The sequence below is a fragment of the Antechinus flavipes genome, chromosome 3 (genome assembly GCF_016432865.1).
Source record: "Antechinus flavipes isolate AdamAnt ecotype Samford, QLD, Australia chromosome 3, AdamAnt_v2, whole genome shotgun sequence".
Lineage (NCBI taxonomy): Eukaryota > Metazoa > Chordata > Mammalia > Dasyuromorphia > Dasyuridae > Antechinus > Antechinus flavipes.
This window is the reverse complement of record NC_067400.1, coordinates 627798934-627820438: the sequence shown is the minus strand read 5'-3', so window position 1 is coordinate 627820438 and position 21505 is coordinate 627798934. Positions and strand designations below refer to the sequence as shown.

Here is a 21505-nt window from a genome sequence, read left to right as displayed (position 1 = left end):
TGAGCAAAATTATAAAAAAGTCTCCACACAAATAAAGTCAGACTTAAATAATTGAAAAAAATTAAAGTGCTCTTGGATCGCAGCGAGCGAACATAATAAAGATGACAATACTCCCTAAAACTAATCTATTTATTTAGTGCTATACCAATCAGACTTCCAAGAAAATATTTTATTGATCTAGAAAAAATAACAACAAAATTCATATGGAACAATAAAAAGTCGAGAATCTCAAGGGAATTAATGAAAAAAAAATCAAATGAAGGTGGCCTAGCTGTACCTGATCTAAAATTATATTATAAAGCAGCAGTCACCAAAACCATTTGGTATTGGCTAAGAAATAGATTAGTGGATCAGTGGAAAAAGGCTAGGCTCACAAGACAGAATAGTCAATTATAGCAATCTAGTGTTTGACAAACCCAAAGCCCCTAACTTCTGGGAAAAGAATTCATTATTTGATAAAAACTGCTGGGATAATTGGAAATTAGTATGGCAGAAATTAGGCATGGACCCACACTTAACACCATATACCAAGATAAGATCAAAATGGGTCTATGACCTAGGCATAAAGAACGAGATTATAAATAAATTGAGGAACATAGAATAGTTTATCTCTCAGACTTGTGGAGGAGAAAGAAATTTGTGACCAAAGATGAACTAGAGACCATTACTGATCACAGAATAGAAAATTTCGATTACATCAAATTAAAAAGCCTTTGTACAAATAAAACTAATGCAAACAAGATTAGAAGGGAAGCAACAAACTGGGAAAACATTTTCACAGTTAAAGGTTCTGATAAAGGCCTCATTTCCAAAATATATAGAGAACTGACTCAAATTTATAAGAAATCAAGCCATTCACCAATTGATAAATGGTCAAAGGATATGAACAGACAATTTTCAGAGGATGAGATTGAAACTATTACCACTCATATGAAAGAGTGTTCCAAATCATTATTGATCAGAGAAATGCAAATTAAGACAACTCTGAGATACACTACACACCTGTCAGATTGGCTAGATGACAGGAAAAAATAATGATGAATGTTGGAGGGGATGCGGGAAAACTGGGACACTAATGCATTGTTGGTGGAGTTGTGAACGAATCCAACCATTCTGGAGAGCAATCTGGAATTATGCCCAAAAAATTATCAAAATGTGCATATCCTTTGATCCAGCAGTGTTTCTATTGGCTTATATCCCAAAGAAATACTAAAGAAGGGAAAGGGACCTGTATGTGCCAAAATGTTTGTAGCAGCCCTGTTTGTAGTGGCTAGAAACTGGAAAATGAATGGATGCCCATCAATTGGAGAATGGCTGGGTAAATTGTGGTATATGAATGTTATGGAATATTATTGTTCTGTAAGAAATGACCAGCAGATGAATACAGAGAGGCTTGGAGAGACCTACATGAACTGATGCTAAGTGAAATGAGCAGAACCAGGAGATCATTATACACTTCGACAAAGATATTGTATGAGGACATATTTTGATGGAAGTGGATTTCTTTGACAAAGAGACCTGAGTTTCAATTGATAAATGACGGACAAAAGCAGCTACACCCAAGAAAGAACACTGGGAAACGAATGTGAACTATCTGCATTTTTGTTTTTCTTCCCGGATTATTTATACCTTCTGAATCCAATTCTCCCTACGCAACAAGAGAACTGTTCGGTTCTGCAAACATATATTGTATCTAGGATATACTGCAACATATCCAACATATAAGGACTGCTTGCCATCTGGGGGGGGGTGGAGGGAGGGAGGGGAAAAAAAATCGGAACAGAAATGAGTGTCAATTTAATGTAATTATTAAATAAAAAATTAAAAAAAAAATTCTGATTCCCAACTTCTCCATCATTTCTACTATCTCTGGAAAAAGAAAAGATCCCAAGATTCTCTTTTTTCTGGATGTTCCCTAGTTCAACATTCTATTTCTCCTCCTAAGAGGCGATATCATTAAAAAGACAATGAGAGCAGGTCAGTGCGCAGTAGGATTAAAGAGTCATATATCTTATAAATTAGAAGAAACATTAAATGTAAAAATCATTTTTCATTACGAGGATCATTATGTCTAGAATTTTTTTGGATCCTTTTTAGTGAACTTTCATATTTCACCTCTTTCAGATTATTTTGAACTCTCCTTCGGAAATGTATATTAAATATTCTCCTTCTCTTTAGAAATTATTTTTGTCATAGAATTGAGAATGTTGAGAAAACCAATTTACACTGGTATAGGGACAACTGAGAGATGGCCATCATTTATTCTACATATGAAATAAAGGACATATTCTGTTTTACCTGTAATCTACAAAGATTATAGAAAATATCTCGAGTAAAGAGAGGAGAAAGTTTTGTGAACCTTGTCCCTCATCAGGACTGGCATAAGAGATATATTATGTTACAAGTAGAGATATTTTTCTCTGATTCCATATAATTTGTAATGTCTTAGAAGTTCTTGCTACAGTCTATTTTAAAACAGATCTCAAAATAACTTAGTAGAAGCTCTCAATTTTCACTTCAAAACCAGATATCCTCATCTCAAACATTATGATTCTGATATTTTTAGTAATAGAGCTATAAGATAAGAATTAAATTACAAACTCATAATTCCCTTGAAATTTTAGAGAACTTAAGTTTTAAATGTCCTTTTTATTCTTATCTAAACTGTGTACTTGGTGAAAACTGTGCTAATAATAAATTAGAGGAAGGTTCTTTAAAAAAAAAGCTGTGAGAATCTGAAATTGTAAAATAAGTCATTTTGCTTTAAGATTGAATGTTTACAAAAAATAGTTAAGAATGTCTAAATTATTATTGACTCCATTACAATTAACCTTCTGTGATGCAAGTTAGCAAATTTACAATGATATTAAAATAATTCAATATTAGCTGAAAAATCAAAAGCCAAATATTTTAAAATACCGGCAAAGGTAGAACTCTGAAATCTCTTAGTTTATATATAATCATTTAATCTTTTTTCCTAAAATTATTCACTTTTTCTTCCAATTATTTAGAAGTCTAAATTTTTTCATTAATTCCATTTTTTCTTTTAAAACTCCAATTAATTCTAATTTTATTTTATTTTTAAAAAGTTTTTTTCAAAACACATGTAAAGATAGTTTTCAGCCTTCCCCCTTGCAAATCCTTGTGTTCCAGTGTTTTTTTGCCCTTCCTTCCTTGAACTTCTTCCCCAGAGGACAAGTACTCCAATATATGTTAAACATGTGCAAGTCTTTCATATACATTTCCACAATTATCATGTTGCACAAGTAAAGTCAGACCAAAAAAGAGAGAGAGAGAGAGAGAGAGAGAACAAAATGCAATAAAGCAACAACCAATAAAAGTAAAAATATGATGTGATCCACACTCAGTCTCCTTTGGGTACAGATGGTTCTCTTCATCACAAGACCACTGGCAGTGGTCTGAATCATCTGAATGAAAAGAGCCATGTCCATCAGAATTGTTCATTGTATAATACTATTGTTGCGTTGTACAGTGTTTCCATGGTTCAAATGACTTCACTTAGCATCAGTTCATGTAAGTCTTTCAGGCCTCTATGAAATCATCCTGTTGATCATTTCTTCTAGAACAATAATATTCCATAACATTGATATACCATTCAGCCATTTCCCGACTGATGGGCATCACCTCAGTTTCCAGTTCTTTGCCACTACAAAAAGGGCTGCTAGAAATATTTTTTTCAGGTTGGTAGTCCTTTGAACACAGCTTCCTATTGTTTAGAATGTTTGGATCAGTTGAAAACTCAACTAGCAATGTAAGTGTCTCAGTTTTCCCACATCCCCTCCAATATTCAGCATTACCTTTTCCTGTCATCTTAGGCAATCTGGGAGATGTGTAGTTGTACCTCAGCAACTCCAATTAATTTAATTTAATTTTTCCCTTTAAAGGGGATGAGACTTACAGAAAACATAGATAACAACACTTCATATTACACACACACACACACACACACACACACTTATGCATATATATAAATGAATTTAAATAAAAATCATAAATTGTATGAGAATAGTAACAAAAAAGAAAACAAACCTGGGATGGAATGAACAAGCAATTGAAGTAATTCCAAATTACATAGCAGTTCACCTTAAAGTGTTAAAAAGAGTTGTCTTATAGAAAGGACACACTCTACAAATATGTGTTGCTCTCAAATTAAATAATAAACCTAAATAAAACTGATTTTTCTTTGAATTAACATAAGATATTCCCTAACTTGCTCTCCTCTAAGAAACTCTTAGAATGTTCTCTTTTAACCTTGAACTAATTAATAGGTTTATATTTTGTTACCACAAACTTTGGAATAGTTTCATTATTCTTACACCATTTTGAATATTTCCAAGGATGATATCTTCTGCATAATTATATAATTATGAAAAGGCAGATGACAAGAACAGGTTCTTATTTTCTTAGTTGTTTACGATATAGATGGGATAATAACCTCAGACTGAAAATGTTGAGAACGGGCAACTTCTATGCCTATGTTCTAAACCATTACAGAAGGGCTCAAATTTAGCAGCGACAAGATAAATCATAAGACAATTCAAACTGTCTTGGTGAAAGAGATTTGTTATGAAAAGAAGAATCAAGCCAAGTTGTTGAATTAAAGTTCAAAGTGACCTGAACTCTGTTTAATTCATCTCCAGAAAACTTTAAAATAATGCCTCAAAATGAATTCTCTAGTGACATAACTAACAAGAAGACTAACAAGGTGAAAAACTTATTTAACCCAAAATAATTTAGAAGGCTGGTGGGAAAAATCTAAATCACTTGGGTCAAAGAGGAATACCATCTAATGCAAATAAGTCAGAAGCAGCCAGTGCCCCAGAAAACCAGGAGAAGAACCCAGACTCTAAGAGAGTTTAGAGAGCCTGTTCCTGACATAGCAGGCAATCAATCAGGTCACATTGCTTGATTGAATAGCAAGTGAGCAGTGGAATAAATCAGTTACACAAGACATACCTATAGTAACCCACTATGGTTTAACAAACCAAAGATTCCAGTTTCTGGCATGATAAACCTATTATTTGACAAAAGCAGCTCCCAAAAAACTCCTTAAAAATACTATTGGTAAAAAAGGGAAATAGGCATATATAACACATGTATAACACACATATATTTACTGAAAAAAGAACTTCTTAAAATAAATTAGTGAAATAGAAAAACATTATCCAAAAATAAAATTAGATTTGGCAAAATGGGAAAATATATATATATACATACACACTCAACAAAACAACTCCTTTAGAAATACAACTGGCCAAATTAAAAAAAAAATAAAGGTAAAAAAGCTAACTGAAGAAAATAATTAATTAAAAATAGAATTACACAAATGGAATTGAACTCTATGAGACATCAAGTATTAGTTTTAAAAAATGAAACAAAAAGAAGCAAATGTAAAATATCACACTGGAAATACACTGTAAAATAGATGCAGGAGAGACAAGATAAGAATTATCACACTATTTGAAAGCCATGAACAAAAAAGGAACCTGGAGAAATCATTTCAAGAAATCAAGGACAGTCAATATGTCAGAGTAAAGGCAGGAACTCACTTAACATGAGTTAACCGCTCCAAGTTTCTTTAAATAACAACTCTAAAAAATTTTAGAGCATCAGAACACCCCAAAAGACAGAGTAGAATATTTTCCAGCTGAAGGAAACTAGAAGTTCAACAGACACCAGGATGGGAATTCAGTATGCAGTTCCAATGCAACCTGTCCTAGCATGATCTCAGACTGGAACCCAGATCCAGACTCGGCTAAATCCCTGAATCAACTCTTATACATGGTGGTTTTCTCCCAGTCACTTTCCTCCCTCAGATGTCTAAAGAGAGTTTGAAACAACTTGCATTCTTTCTTCTAGATTGAAGCACCCCACACCCCCGCCAAAAAAAAACCCCAGGATCTCTCTTTTCTCTTGTCTTTAGTACTAATCAGCTCCTCCCTTCACATAGGCGGGGTTCATTGTGCAATTTCCACCAATGAAGGAAGTCATAAAAATGACCCTCTGAACAATAGGCTACATTTATATTGGAAAGATGTAGAGCTTGTTGCTTGTCTTCTCCATAAAAAGAAATGCAGGTTAAAAATCAATTGAAAACTAAACAATAAGCTTAAAAAATGAATGGTCAAAGAACACATTCAATAATTTCATTAAAGAAAATGACAAAAATGAGATAGCTTAAGCAGTAATATCAGTAATGCAAGGAAAATTTATCTCTCTAAATATTTATAACAATAAAATAGATAAAGAGCAGACCAATGATTTGGATACATAATTTAAAAATAAAACCTCTAGACAAAGAACAAATTAAAAATCCCAATTAAATATTAAATCAGAATTCTTAAAAATTAAATGAGATTTATAAGGATAATAAAAATTGTGTGTAATAAAACAATTGAATTAATAAAGAGAACTAGAAGATGATTTTATGAAAAAAAATAATTGTTTAATTTTTTAAAGTAAGGAATAAAAACAAATCACTAATATTAAAAATGATTTTTTATTGTACTATGTTAAAGAAATGCTTGTTTTTCACAAATGTAAAATAAAAAATTCTTTGAGAGTTAATCAAAATGGCAGTTATATCAAGAAAGCGTTATATATTGCACTCTTAAAATAAAGTGATGAGTTGATCTCTAAAGTGTGGTTAAATATGAAAGTGTAGAGGTTCGTCACAAGCAAACATATACCATATTTTCTCTATACATTTTTTTTAGGCTTTTGGGGAATAGTCCTGAAGCAATAGCAGTCAATGGAAAATAAACCAGATCAATTAAAATCATAGCTCTCTACTTCACTCTGCAGTTATAGTCTTCAGTTTTAGTCCCTTCTGTTTCATATATACATATATATATATACATATATCCAAATATATATGTATGTGTATATACAGAGAGAATATATATGTCTAAATAATTACAATCAACTATATATATACATAGATAGATATAGATAGATATAGATATAGATATAACTATAGTTATAGTCAACATGAAATTTATCCAAAATCATGACAAAAAACAATTTACTGAGTAATGATAATTGCTTCTGAAAGTGTAGAGATGTGTCCCAGGCAGACATATACCATATTATCACTATACATTATATTTTAGGTTTCTGGGGAATAGTCCTGAGACAGTAATAATAAGTTGAAAATAAACCAGGCTAATTCAAAACATAGCTTCCTACTTCACTCTGCACCCTTATCGTCAGTTATGGTCAACATAAAATGTATCCAAATTCCTGAAAGAAAAACAATTTACTGCATAATGATGACTGTGTCTGCAATAAAATCACAGAATTATCCTATAAAATGATATAATCCTAAGAATAGGGCCTTCCTCTGGAAATGTAGTTTCCCAGTGCAATAAGTTTAAAATGTACTTTTCAGGAGCATCTAAGTAAATTATTTTTACAATTAAAGAGTATACTGAGATGGCCAGACTTAGAGGCAGGAAGATTCATTTTCCTGAGTACAAATCTCACCTCAGACAATTACTTGCTGTGTGATCCTGGGCAAATCACTTGACTCTGTTTGCCTCAGTTTCCTCAACTACAAAATGAGGAGAGAAAATGGCAAACCATGACCCTTTCATTGCTAAGCAAAAGTCAAATGGGATCTCAGATTTGGGCACAACAAAAATGATTGAAGAATTGAAACATTATACAAGTCAGGTCCGTGTGTGTGTGTGTGTGTGTGTGTGTGTGTGTGTGTGTGTGTTTGTATGTTGCAGACTTCTGTCAAAGATGAGTAAAGCCTATGGACTATGAGAAAACATTTTCAAAAATATAACATTTTCAAAGGAAATAGATTATATCAAAACTCAATTATATAAGGTAATGTTACATATGTGTATATGTGTTTATTTATATATGGATCCTACATTAAAAAGCCTAAAGCACAGATAATGAGACTACAGGAAGCAGAATTGTGGAAGAGAGAGACTACTTTTTAAATTTAATTTGTAATTTAAAAGCTATATGTAATAAATGTTTACACTTTAAGATACATTCTTATTTTTAAATTTTTATGTTCAATTCTTAAGTTCATAATAAAAGAGATAAAGATTTTTAAAAGAATAAATATAGGTTTTTTAAATGCAGAGAGTGAATATGCTATTAATGAAGATGAAATCAGAGCAATTCTAGAAAGTTATTTGATACAATTGTATGCCAGTAAATTTCTACCAAATTCCTATTGTGAAACAAATTTACTACTGATGCTTTAACCAGGAAAATGAAAAAGATAAAAGGAAAATTATAGGCTAATTCCATTAATGAATATGTATGTAAAAATTCTAAACAAAATACTACTGGGAGACTGCAACAATATGTTACAAAGATTTTTACATTGTGATTTAGTATGATTTATACTAGGAAATTTTCACATAAGGAAAATGTATAACATTATTGATTATATCAATAACAAAAGTAAGAAAAATGCTATCAATAGATGAAGAAAAAACTTTTGATAAAATATTATATGCATTTTTTATTAAAAAACAATCAAACTTGAAAATAATCTACTAGTTAATGTGTTAGAAATACTAGCAATATCAACGAGAGAAGGAAAAAGCCTGAAGGAATCTAAATGGACAATGAAGAAATTTTAGGTGATTTTTTATTTGTGATTTTTAAATTCATTTTTAACAAATACAAAACAAGAAATGGGGAAAAACATTTCTGTGTCTTTGATATATAATACTAAATTTCCATTTCAAGAAAACCTATCTAATAAATACTACATATCGTTTTCAAAGTTTCCCAGCTTTTCTTTGTTTCCTTCTAGGTTTTCTTTTGCTCTCTGCTGTGACTTTTATTTTCTTTTTCCCCTCTCTCTCCCTACCTACCCTGTAACCTAAAGAAGGCTACAATTACATGTGGTTATATGTAGATAGATAGATAGAGTTAGAGATAGAGATAGAGAAAGAGATAGAGATAGATAGATAGATACCTATAAACATAGATACACACACTCACATACATTTATGTAAAACCATGTTGTCCATGTTTTCATTTGTCATGTCTTTCTGTGGAGGTGGATAGCATCTTCCGCCATTGGTATAAGTCTTTACATACTGTTTTTCTTACTGTTTTGCTTAATCAACCAACTTATCATATCCTTTACCCTAGCAGTATTTCAACACAATGAGATGTGAAAGTTTGTCTATGGTAGTTTCTTCTTAATTTTCTGCATTTCTTCTATTCTTATCTATATTGATGTATTTATAGAAGAAATTTTTAATTTAAAATAAGCAAAATTATCCATTTTACACTTCAACGATGCCCTCACCTTATAATATAATTTAAACTATGACAATACCAAATTTAATATAGTATATATTAATTAATATATTTATTGTATTTAATTTGATTTATTTTAAGTATATTATTTAACATAATATAATTTAATATAGCATAATTTAAACTGTGACCCTACTGAATCCCTTCCATTACATTTTTCTTTTTTTCCCCCTGGTTTCTTTGAAATTCCTGACCTTTTGTTCTTACAAAGGAAGAATTTCTGAAGAAACAAAGAATTCAAAAGAAAGTTTTAAGAAACCCCAGGAACTGATGCTTTATTGATCAGCAAGTCTTTTCTACTTTCAGTGTTACTGGAAGCAAGGCTGCACTTCATTTGCAAAACAATGGACATTGTAATGTTCGGGCTAGCTTTCTGGAGGATCTCTGGGACCAGCCTTGATCTAGTGCAGGAGTGCAGGAGGCAGGAGAGCCACCAGGAGGATGGTCAAAAATGTAATGTCTCATTTCCAGTCCTCTCAGCCCTTAAATACCTTGGTATGATTGCACATTACAGTATGTGTGAACTAGAGAACCACTGCATCACCATGCTAAGTACTAAGTATATGTGTATTAAAGAACCATCATCTCATCAATTCTACTGAATTAATACCTTGTTGTAAGTATCCTTGTTTCAAGTATACTTCTCCAGAGTTCTTGCCCTCTACAAGACATGATATGAATTTGTTTTATTGTCTAGATCTTTATTCTTCAATAATTTTTAAGGGTATTGAAGTCTTGAAATAATTTTTTCCCTATACTATTTATATTGACACAAATCATTTATATTCATAGGTCTCAATCATCTTGAGAGTTTTCTTTCAAAAATGTTTACACATTTGTTTCCTTTTTATCAGAAATGCTCAAAAGTTCTCCATTCCAACAAGATGATAGTGTACATATTTTATCGGATCCTTAAGACCTCACAAATCTCTACAAAACAGAAATTATTCTGCAAAGATAAAATAGCTTCTGTTGTTCCATAGTCTAGGACAATTAGAATCCAAAAGAAAAACCCATTTATTTATTTAGGAAAACTCCTAGAACTGATGCTTTGCTGACCCCAAAATCATTCAGCATGCCTTCTTTACTTCCAGTACTACTGAAAGTAAGGCTGCATTTCAATGGCAGATCAATGGACATGTTATGGGCTTTCACCCACAGTCACTTCTGTATCAGTTTTCCCCCTTTCCTTTCTAGTGGTTTAAAGACCATGGTTCCAGGCTGCACAAGTTTGCTTGGGCCCCAACAGCCAGTTTGGCCAAAACTCTTCAAGTGCAAAAGCCTGTGGGGTCTGAATTCTCACCAGTTCTATATCCTTTACCAAATTAGTTACCCTGAGTTTGGTCCAGTTTCCTCAACTCTAAAAATGAGAATAACAAAGAGATTTTTACATCCAGGTGTGGTTTTTAGAATCCAAGGAGATAGCAATATTATCTGTTAATTATCAATTAATATTATTTAGCATGCTGCCTGAAACATTATAGTATATATATATATATATATATATATATATATATATATATATATGTATATATGCTAGCTATTTTATTATATGGTAATTATATTATTTTAATTATTATTAATATATAGCTCCATGAAAAATGTATTAATTTTCCTGATATTCTATACCTTTCTAATGTGTGACTACACTTACAATGTTATTTTTTTATTTTTGCTGTTTTTCTGGTTGTTCTGTTTCATTTATATGTTCATTAATATATGCTATTATTGTTCATATTATTTTTCTTTAACCCAGTCCTTATTTTGAAAAAATTAAGTATCCAAATGTAGATTTTTACTTTTTTTTTTACTATTTATATTGTTGTGCCATATTCATACTAATTACCACAAAATACCAAATGAAGGTATTAATTCTGCCTGCTTTGCCTGTGACAGCATCTTTAACAAGTACATCTCTGCTCTCCTGGAGCTCAAGAAAGTTCCTCTTCTCTTGGAGTTTTGCTAATGACTTGATCCTCATAATTATTCATTAGTCATTGAAGATGGGAGATTGTCAATTAGTGGGAATACTTGAAAGCTTTTTCAGCTGGAGCAAAACTTTACTTTTTTAAACATGTCCCTTTTTCCCTTGGTAGACTAATGTCATTGGTGCTGCCCATGACATAATAATCCCACCTGTGGAGATAAATGGGCTCAGATGATGCAGTCCTTATAACTGGGATCTGCCTGAGCCATCACATATGCACACACAAGTACAAAGTGATGCAATTTGTTTGACTCAGCCCTTTCTTTCATCCTAGAAGCAGAGAACAATCAGGTGAGTGTCTTCTATCTCAGTTTTATATCTTGGGACTTAGAAGCAGAAAATATTCTTCCAGGAAAAAAAAATAGAGTTAGAGTGTTGTTCAGTCCCTGTCTGCAGGGGACAAGGAAGATACCTTGAAAAGGCTGTCGAGCAGGTCTTGGAATTTTTCCTTTCAATCCTATTTGTATCCCTGTCTTTATTGATATTTTCTCCCCTACTTCATGATCTCATCTCTCATAAGTGATTTTTCAACAATCCATAACTGTTGTACCTGCCTTTAGAGCACCCTAGATGTTCCATTCGCACCTGTTGTGAGGAGCATTTTTCTAAATCCCACTCTCCTGAACTCACTTCTCTGATATTTTGGACTTTTTCTCTTTTTTCTAGATTTTGAGAATTCTGTCCTTTTGGTGAGAATGAAAATTGGTTTTTTTTTTTTTCACCCTCCATTCTCTGCTCTTTGTTTCCTCTTCTTTCTTCTTCTTTTCTCTTCCCTTTGTTCTTTCAGTTTGTCTCTTCTCCTGAGCTGCTCTGATTGATGTTTATTGCCTCTGGCTTTTCTTCTTTGAGCAACCTCTGAAACCTTTGTCTTTCTCCTGTTAATACTCTCTTTTCTCATCTATTGTTTATCCTACCTTTTCAGACATTTAAAAGGGTCCAAGAGTGTCTGGGTAGTTTATTCATGTATTAATAAGGCCAGCAGGTTACTAGTAATAGGGTGGTTATTTGGTGAACAGACATGTTTATATAAGCTACAGAAGAGTTCATGGATCACGGACCATCAAATAGCAATCAAATCTAGTTAGTTAATGTGATTGAAGGTGGATTATATTAAAATGAAGGGTTGAGTATCTTTTGATAGAAAAAGTCATCATATTAACCATAGTTTTAGGCTATCAGTTCAAAAAATGTATACCTTACCCAAGCATGAGCAGAACAGTACAGGTTTCCCAAATTTAGATTAAATTCTTTATAAGGTTGGGTGTAGTCCGCCTGACATTGAGGAGAGTCACTGCAATCTCATAAGTACTTTCCTTGTGAAGAACTGAACTTTTAAAGGACTTTAGAAGAAAGTAGAAGAAATAACTCATTGGATTTGGGGAAGGATGAATTTAAAAGTCTTTACACAACAGCAGATGAGTATCCTATCAAACAAACTTGGAATCAATACCTGTCCTTTTTTATATCCAAAACGCAAGTCCTTCTTTAGATGCCCCATTTGTTGAGTACCAGAAGTCACAACCTATTAAGAGTGAATATTCTCCACATGTGAATGTGAATCTCTACCTGATTCCATCACAATTGCTTCCATGGCTTCTTTATTTGAACATAGTTAAGCTCTTACTCTGTTTCCCTATTGGCTGAATACTATCCTCTCTGAAAATTCTAATTCTCTCATGTTTTTCTAAGTCTCCTCCTCTGATCTCATCAATACAACTACATCCTCAAGTGTAAGTATTCTCCACCTCTGCTTAGAAACATTTGCAAGTCTGATTCCCCCCCCATTACTTTTTCCCTTTTAATTTTTATTTCCTCATTCATATCCTAGCAATCTAATTTCCAATTCTTCTGTTTCAATTTCCTAATTTGTTTCATTTCTCTGTATTTCTCTAATTCAATTTTGATAACTCTGTGGAAACTAAACTACCATTCCCACCAAGAGCTCTGAATCACTTCACAATTTATTGGTTATTAATATTCATTTCTCATAACTTCAGATCATAGTTAAATTCCCACCTTTGTCAAGAAGCCTTTGCTGATTGTGTTAATACCTATGTTTTCCCTCTATTTACTATATATAATATATATATATATATATATATATATATATAAAATGTCTTACTATTTCTATATCTAATTTCTCCTAAGTTGTTTTCTAATTTTTACCTCAGTAGACTGTGAGCTTCTTAAAAAACAGTTACTACTTTTTAGTTTTCTTTTTTTCTCTCAAAATTTAGTATTAAACCTATCCTATAGTGATACTGCCATCTTCTGGTACTTATAATTTTTTTAAAGCAAAAGTTTTAAGAATGATTTTAGCATAAAATCCTTTATGTCTTCATTTGTGTGCTTTTTTAAATATAGTTTATTTTTTTAAATGACTAGGCGTCATACAAATTTTTTCCAGTATATTTATGGAGTTGCTAATAGTTGCTAACAATTGGACAGAGGGAGGAACTCCCTGTCCTAAGAAAGGTCTCCATCTCTCCTGTCTCCATCCTTGCACTTTTCTCCACTCTCGTGCCACAAAGAGAGGGACATCAGACATTAGGCCTGTTGTAGGTCCTAGCAAAAAGAAGTTACTTCTCATTTGACAACTTATTGCCTTGCCTATGTACTGGAAAGTTCCTGTGTACCAAGGTTGTTTTAGGCAATTAGGGAATTGCCCCCAGTCATAAACAACAAAAGTGGAATCATCTATCAACCTTTGTTGAGCTTTGTCTCTTCTAGGCTCCAGGACATCAACTTCCAAACTCTTGTTCAACCTGAATACCAACTCCTACCTGATTCTGAATCTCAGAAGGCCCTGCATACCGCTGCCATCATCTTCAAGTCACACATTTCCCCTCTGCAGTCTGGACTCTGCTAGGCAGGGCCTGCTCTACTCCCTTTATCAGCCTGAAGTAACTCCAGAAGATGACAACTAACTCCAGATGCAAAAGAGGCTCTTGAAGGCAGTAGAGATGGCACTTATTCAAACTATTATTAGAAGAGACTTAGAAAACCCAACTGCAGTTATTCATCAAAAAAACAAGGGATTCTGGAATGGTTTCCTTCCCAGGCTCAGCCTGTACATCATTTAGTCATTTATCCTATATTGGCAGTAAATATGACTAAAAGGCCATAAGGAGAGTCCTACAACTTTCAGGGTTTATACCTCATATTCTATATATTCCATATACTCAAACCCAAACTGATTCCTTTTTGCAAGCATTCCCTGAATGGCAATGCTTGTTAACTTATGCTCTAAATCTCCATCATGAATCACCTTTGTGTCTCACATACATACATCTTGGCCATGGACTTTGGAAACTAAACCTTCTCAGAAGTCACTTTCAGGTCTTACCATATTCACAGATGCCAACAAAAATAATAAATGTTTTGTTTATTCTATGGAGTTAGCAATAAATAGGTTTATTATACCCCATTTACTTTACACAGCAAAATGAACCATATGTGTTCATTCTTGCTCTGCAATTTTACCCTTATGATTTCAATCTAGTCACGGAGTCAGCTTATGCTGCTGGTGTTTTGTCACTCATCTCCTCATTGACAATCTGGTGATATTTGCCCAGATTTTGACTGCCAGGAACAGAATCCAGGAATATTCTGGACTGCAGTAGTTAAAACTGAACGTACTATACTCTCTATATAAGTGGCATACCATTAGAAGGGTTGATAGACACAGGCACAGATCTTACAGTCATTAGGAGTGCCAAGTGGTCCAGTCACTAGCCAAAGATTAAGGTAGACTACATGTCTGGTGTAGGAGGATCAATAGCAGCTGAAGTGAGTGCTAGCCCTTTGAGATGGACATTTGAAGGTGAAACAGGAGTTGAAAAGATCCCCATCAATCTGTGGCTAAAAGACATCTTACAACAGTTAGGATTACAAATGAGGACTTAGGCTTTTTAGGCAGAGCTGCTGTTCCTGCACTCTCACCTGCTCCCATTCAATGGAAAAGTCCTACACCAGTGTGGATAGAACAGTGGCCCTGAGCTAGCCATAAAATTCAGACCTTATTAAACAATAGTACAGGAGCAACTGGATCGAGGACACTCACAACCTTCTCTAAGTCCTTGGAATTCTCCTGTATTTTGTTGTAAGAAAGAAACCATAGACTGTTTTGGGAAAACTGGGAAATGTGTAGCTAATATTCCAGGCACTAATAAAGGTAGACAATATGTGAACTATGGCCCAAGAGTACCAGTAGCATCAGAGGCTTGAAATTAGTCTCTAAAATTAGGCATTGATCCATACTTAACACCATACACCAAGATAAGGTCAAAATGGATTCATGACCTAGGCATAAAGAATGAGGTTATAAATAAATTGGAAGAGCATAGGAGAGTTTACCTCTCAGACCTGTGGAAGAGGAAGGAATTTATGAACAAAGAAAAACTAGAGATAATTATTAATCACAAAACAGAAAATTTTGATTATATCAAATTGAAAATTTTTGTACAAACAAAATTAATGCAGACAAGATTAGAAAGGAAGCAATAAACTGGGAAAACATTTTTACAGTCCAAGGTTCTGATAAAGGCCTCATTTCCAAAATATAGAGAGAATTGACTCTAATTTGTAAGAAATCAAGCCATTCTCCAATTGATAAATGGTCAAAGGATATGAACAGACAATTCTCAGACAAAGAAATGGAAACTGTTCCTAGCCATATGAAAATATGCTCCAAGTCATTGTTAATCAGAGAAATGCAAATTAAGACAACTCTGAGATACCACTACAAACTTTCTCTCCACTGTGGATTTTCTCACTTTCCAAGTTACCAGGACCATCTGGTCAAATTGGCTAAGATAACAGGAAAAAATGATGAGGAATGTTGGAGGGGATGTGGGAAAACCAGGACACTGATGCATTGTTGGTGGAGTTGTGAACGAATCCAACCATTCTGGAGAGCAGTCTGGAATTATGCCCCAAAAGTTGTCAAACTGTGCATACCTTTTGATCGGGCACTGCTACTTCTGGGCTTATATCCCAAAGAGATACTGAAGATGGGAAAGGGACCTGTATGTGCCAAAATGTTTGTGGCAGCCCTGTTTGTAGTGGCTAGAAACTGGAAAATGAATGGATACACATCAACTGGAGAATGGTTGGGTAAATTGTGGTATATGGATATTATGGAACATTATTGTTCTGTAAGAAATGACCAGTAGGATGAATACAGAGAGGCTTGGAGAGACTTAAATGAACTGATGCTAAGTGAAATGAGCAGATCCAGGAGATCATAATACACTTCAACAACCATACTGTATGAGGATGTATTCTGATGGAAGTGGATTTCTTTGACAAAGAGATCTAACTCAGTTTCAATTGATGAATGATGGACAGAAGCAGCTACACCCAAAGAAAGAACACTGGGAAATGAATGTAAACTGTTTGCATTTTTGTTTTTCTTCCCGGGTTATTTTTACCTTCTGAATCCAATTCTCCCTGTGCAACAAGAGAACTGTTTGGTTCTGCACACATATATTGTATCTCCATCTCATTGAAAAGTGAGAAGGGAAAAGTGGAAAGGGAAGGAATAAGCTAAGCGGAAGGGAATACGGGAACTGGGAGGGAAAGGGGTAAGATAGGGGGAGGAACTCTAAGGCGGGGGGAGGGACACTAAAAAGGGAGGGCTGTGAGAAGCAAGGGGTGCTCACAAGCTTAATACTTGGAAGGGGGGAAAGGGGAAAGAAGGGAGGAAAGCATAAACCGGGGTTAACAAGATGGCAAGTAATACAGAATTGGTCATTCTAACCATAAACGTGAACGGGGTAAACTCCCCCATAAAGAGGAAGCGGTTAGCAGAATGGATTAAAAGCCAGAATCCTACAATATGTTGTTTACAGGAAACACACCTGAAGCGGGGAGATACATGCAGGTTAAAGGTAAAAGGTTGGAGCAAAATCTACTATGCTTCAGGTGAAGTCAAAAAAGCAGGGGTAGCCATCCTGATCTCAGATCAAGCTAAAGCAAAAATTGACCTAATTAAAAGAGATAAGGAAGGACACTATATCTTGCTAAAGGGTAGCATGGATAATGAAGCACTATCTATATTAAACATATATGCACCAAGTGGGGTAGCATCTAAATTCTTAAAAGAGAAACTAAGAGAGCTGCAAGAAGAAATAGACAGTAAAACTATAATAGTGGGAGATCTTAACCTTGCACTCTCAGAATTAGATAAATCAAACCACAAAATAAATAAGAAAGAAGTCAAAGAGGTAAATAGAATACTAGAAAAGTTAGATATGATAGATCTCTGGAGAAAATGTAATGGAGACAGAAAGGAATACACTTTCTTTTCAGCAGTTCATGGAACCTATACAAAAATTGACCATATATTAGGACATAAAAACCTCAAACTCAAATGTAGTAAGGCAGAAATAGTAAATGCATCCTTTTCAGACCACGATGCAATGAAAATTACATTCAACAAAAAAGCAGGGGGAAGTAGACCAAAAAATAATTGGAAACTAAATAATCTCATACTAAAGAATGATTGGGTGAAACAGCAAATCATAGACATAATTAATAACTTCACCCAAGAAAACGATAATAATGAGACATCATACCAAAATGTATGGGATGCAGCCAAAGCGGTAATAAGGGGAAATTTCATATCTCTAGAGGCCTATTTGTATAAAATAGAGAAAGAGAAGGTCAATGAATTGGGTTTGCAATTAAAAATGCTAGAAAAGGAACAAATTAAAAACCCCCAGTCAAACACTAAACTTGAAATTCTAAAAGTAAAAGGTGAGATCAATAAAATTGAAAGTAAAAAAAACTATTGAATTGATTAATAAAACTAAGAGTTGGTTCTATGAAAAAACCAACAAAATAGACAAACCCTTAGTAAATCTGATTAAAAAAGGAAAGAGGAAAATCAAATTGTTAGTCTTAAAAATGAAAAGGGAGAACTCACCACTAACGAAGAGGAAATTAGAGCAATAATTAGGAGTTACTTTGCCCAACTTTATGCCAATAAATTCGACAACTTAAATGAAATAGAAAAATACCTCCAAAAATACAGCTTGCCCAAACTAACAGAGGAAGAAGTAAATATCCTAAACAGTCCCATCTCAGAAAAAGAAATAGAACAAACTATCAATCAACTCCCTAAGAAAAAATCCCCAGGACCAGATGGATTTACATGTGAATTCTACCAAACATTTAAAGAACAATTAACTCCAATGTTATATAAACTATTTGAAAAAATAGGGATTGAAGGAGTCCTACCAAACTCCTTTTATGACACAGATATGGTACTGATACCTAAACCAGGTAGGCTGAAAACAGAGAAAGAAAATTATAGACCAATCTCCCTAATGAATATTGATGCTAAAATCTTAAATAAAATATTAGCAAAAAGATTACAGAAAATTGTCACCAGGATAATACACTATGACCAAGTAGGATTTATACCAGGAATGCAGGGCTGGTTCAATATTAGGAAAACTATTAGCATAATTGACTATATCAATAACCAAACAAACAAAAACCACATGATCATCTTTGCGGTGATGAAGGGTCCCCCTGAGCGACGGTTTATTGTCCCAATGTTCTCTCGGCCCCAGCGCCGGAAACTCTTCCAATCCAGGCCGCCAATGGAAGCGAGCTCCCGATTGTTGAGGGCTCTCCCTGTGTGCGGCAGCAGGGGGCCTGGGGACAGCTCCTTGGCTACCTCGGCCCCGAACCGGGGCCACCCGGGCTCCCTGCCTCCCGCCCCGAACGGGGAGCAGGGAAACCGCAAGGTTGTGAAGGAGAAAGGGAAGGGGACCAGGGAAAGGCCGAGTCCTCCGGAGGGCTGAATGCCCGCCATGTCTCCTTGGAAGGAGAGTGTCCCCAGCTCCTTGCCTTGGAAAACCCTGCCAGCAAAGCGGTGCAGGGCCGCCTTGTGCCGCTCTGGCCCGAGGCTCTGCCGGGAAGCACCCCGGGCCCAGGGAAGGCCATCTGGCAAAGGATGGCCCAGGTCTTGGGGGGCAAGAGGTAGGAGAGAATGGGAGGAGGCCCCTGCCAGTCTTACCGAGGACAAGCAACTGGGAGAGGGCTTGCACCTTGGCCTTCCCCCTTCTCCCTCCAGGGAAGTGGGGCAGCAGAAAGGCTCCAGAACCCCCAACACCAGGTTTTCAGACATGGATAAAGGGGTGCGGACGTGTCCCAAGCTGAGCGGCGGCAAGAAGCTGCCAGCGACAACGGGGCGTAAAGCGGCCCTCCCGAGGGGGAAGCGCCCCGAGACCCATCCCGAGGCCGGCCAAGAGGCCTGGATAAAAGACCTGGACTCCCTGCGCAGGCGCATGCTGCAGGAGATCCCGGAGCTTCAGGCTTTGGGGAAGCAGGAGGACGTGGCCGCTGCCGTCCCAACCCGCCAGGGCATTGCCATGATCCAAGAGCGTCTGGCAGCCCCAGCAGGAGCTTCGACAATAGCCCCGGTTGCCTTGCGCCTCCCTCCTCTCCTTTGTCTCTCTTGGAAGGTAAAAAAACCCAAAGGCCTGAGGGCCCCCAATGACAGCACGGACCAAATGGACGGAGGGTCGCAGCTGCCGCGCAAGTGCAGCCCAGAGAAGAAGCCCCCCGGGCGTTCGGCTCAGGCAGGGCACAAAACGGCCCTCCCGGGAAGGACGCGGGAGAAACGGCCCAGCCCAGAGTTCTGGATAAAAGACCTGGACACCCTGCGCAGGCGCATGCTGCAGGAGATCCCAGAGCTTCAGGCTTTGGGCAAGAAGAAGGAGGTTTTGCCCGCTGCCGTCCGAACCCCCCAGGGCATTACCGAGATCCAAGAGCATCTGGCAGCCCCAGCGGGAGCCTTGCAAACGGCCCCGGGAGCCTTGCGCTTCCCGCCTCTGCCTTCTCCCTTCAGGGAGGTGGAGCAGGCGAAAGGCCTGGGGGCCAGCAAGGTCAGCGTTATCCAAGTGGACAAAGGGATGCAGGTGCAGGGAAAGCTTTGTCCAGATGAAGGGCCCAACGACTGTGGAGCGGAGGCAGAAGAGGAAGGAGCAGTGCCAAGAAAAAGCGCAAGAAGGACCACCTGGGCCCAGCCAAGAGAACCGCAAGAAGCTCCGGAGCTCCGTCAGCACCCACGGGCTGGAGCCAGACAAGAAGGACAAGCTGAGTGGCCAGTCCAAGATCCAAGATCGTCAGTCCACTACAGAGATCTCAGAGCGTTTGGAAGCCCAGGAGGAGCCTCGGCAATAGCCCCGGTGGCCTTGCGCCTCCCCCCTCTCCTGTCTCTCTCCTGGAAGGTGGAAGAACCCAAAGGCCTGGTGGCCCCCAAGGACAGCACGGACCAAAGGGACAGAGGGTCGCGGCTGCCGCGCAAGTGCAGTCCAGAGAAGAAGCGTCCCGGGCGTTCGGCTCAGCCAGGGCAGAAAACAGTCCTCCCAGACAGGACCAGCCAAACGCCGGCCAGCCCAGGGTTCTGGATAAAAGACTTGGACACCCTGCGCAGGCTCATGCTGGAAGCGATGCCAGAGCTTCACGCTTTGGGGAAGAAGAAGGGGGACGTGGCCCCTGAGTTCCTATCGCGCCAGGGCATTACCGAGATCCAAGAGCATCTGGCAGCCTCAGCAGGAGGCTTGCAAACGGCCGGGAAGCCTTGCGCCTTCCCCCCCTGCCTTCTCCCTTCAGGGAGGTGCCCAGCACCCTGGGCAGGCGCATCCCGGAATCAGTGCAGGAGTTACACGCTCTGGGTAAGCCAGGGCACAGGAGCGCCGGCTCTCTCCGAGCGCCCCGGTCACCTGCCCGGGCCCACGTCCGTTTGCCAGCACCGGCAGCAGTCTCGGAAACAGCCCTGCAGCCCTTGTGCTTCTCCACTGGTCATTTTCCCTCTAGGGGCGTTGAGCAGCCAAGGACATCGGGAACACCGTGGCCAGAGGCGTGCAAGCAGACAGAGCTGCGGGGGCCGCCAAAGCCCTGGCCCGGCCGAGGGCTGTCTGAGAGTGGCGCTGAGCCGCAAGAGGAAGCGCCCCCGCTGACCAACAAGCGCAAGAGGGGCCTTCCTGAGCCCACTCCGGAGGTCTGGAAGAAGCTCCGGACCTTCCTCAGCGCCAACATGCCCAAGGCTCCCCAGAAGAAAGACAAGCTGGCTGGCTCTGTCGGGGTCCCCCGTCACCTCCCAAGGTCCAAGAGAGGGGGGGAACCCCAGCAGAAGGTCCCGCTCCCAGGCAGTCCCAGGCTGGCCTCCGGGCGGCT

The 21505-nt window shown here is 37.4% G+C and overlaps 2 protein-coding genes across 5 annotated transcripts in view; one reads left to right on the top strand and one right to left on the bottom strand.

Moving 5' to 3' along the window:
• Positions 1 to 21505, bottom strand: part of LOC127556671 (uncharacterized) — a 122599-nt gene that overhangs the window by 12011 nt on the left and 89083 nt on the right. The window lies entirely within an intron of this gene.
• Positions 1 to 21505, top strand: part of LOC127557645 (uncharacterized) — a 73495-nt gene that overhangs the window by 51475 nt on the left and 515 nt on the right. The gene's annotated exons all lie outside the window — the stretch shown is intronic.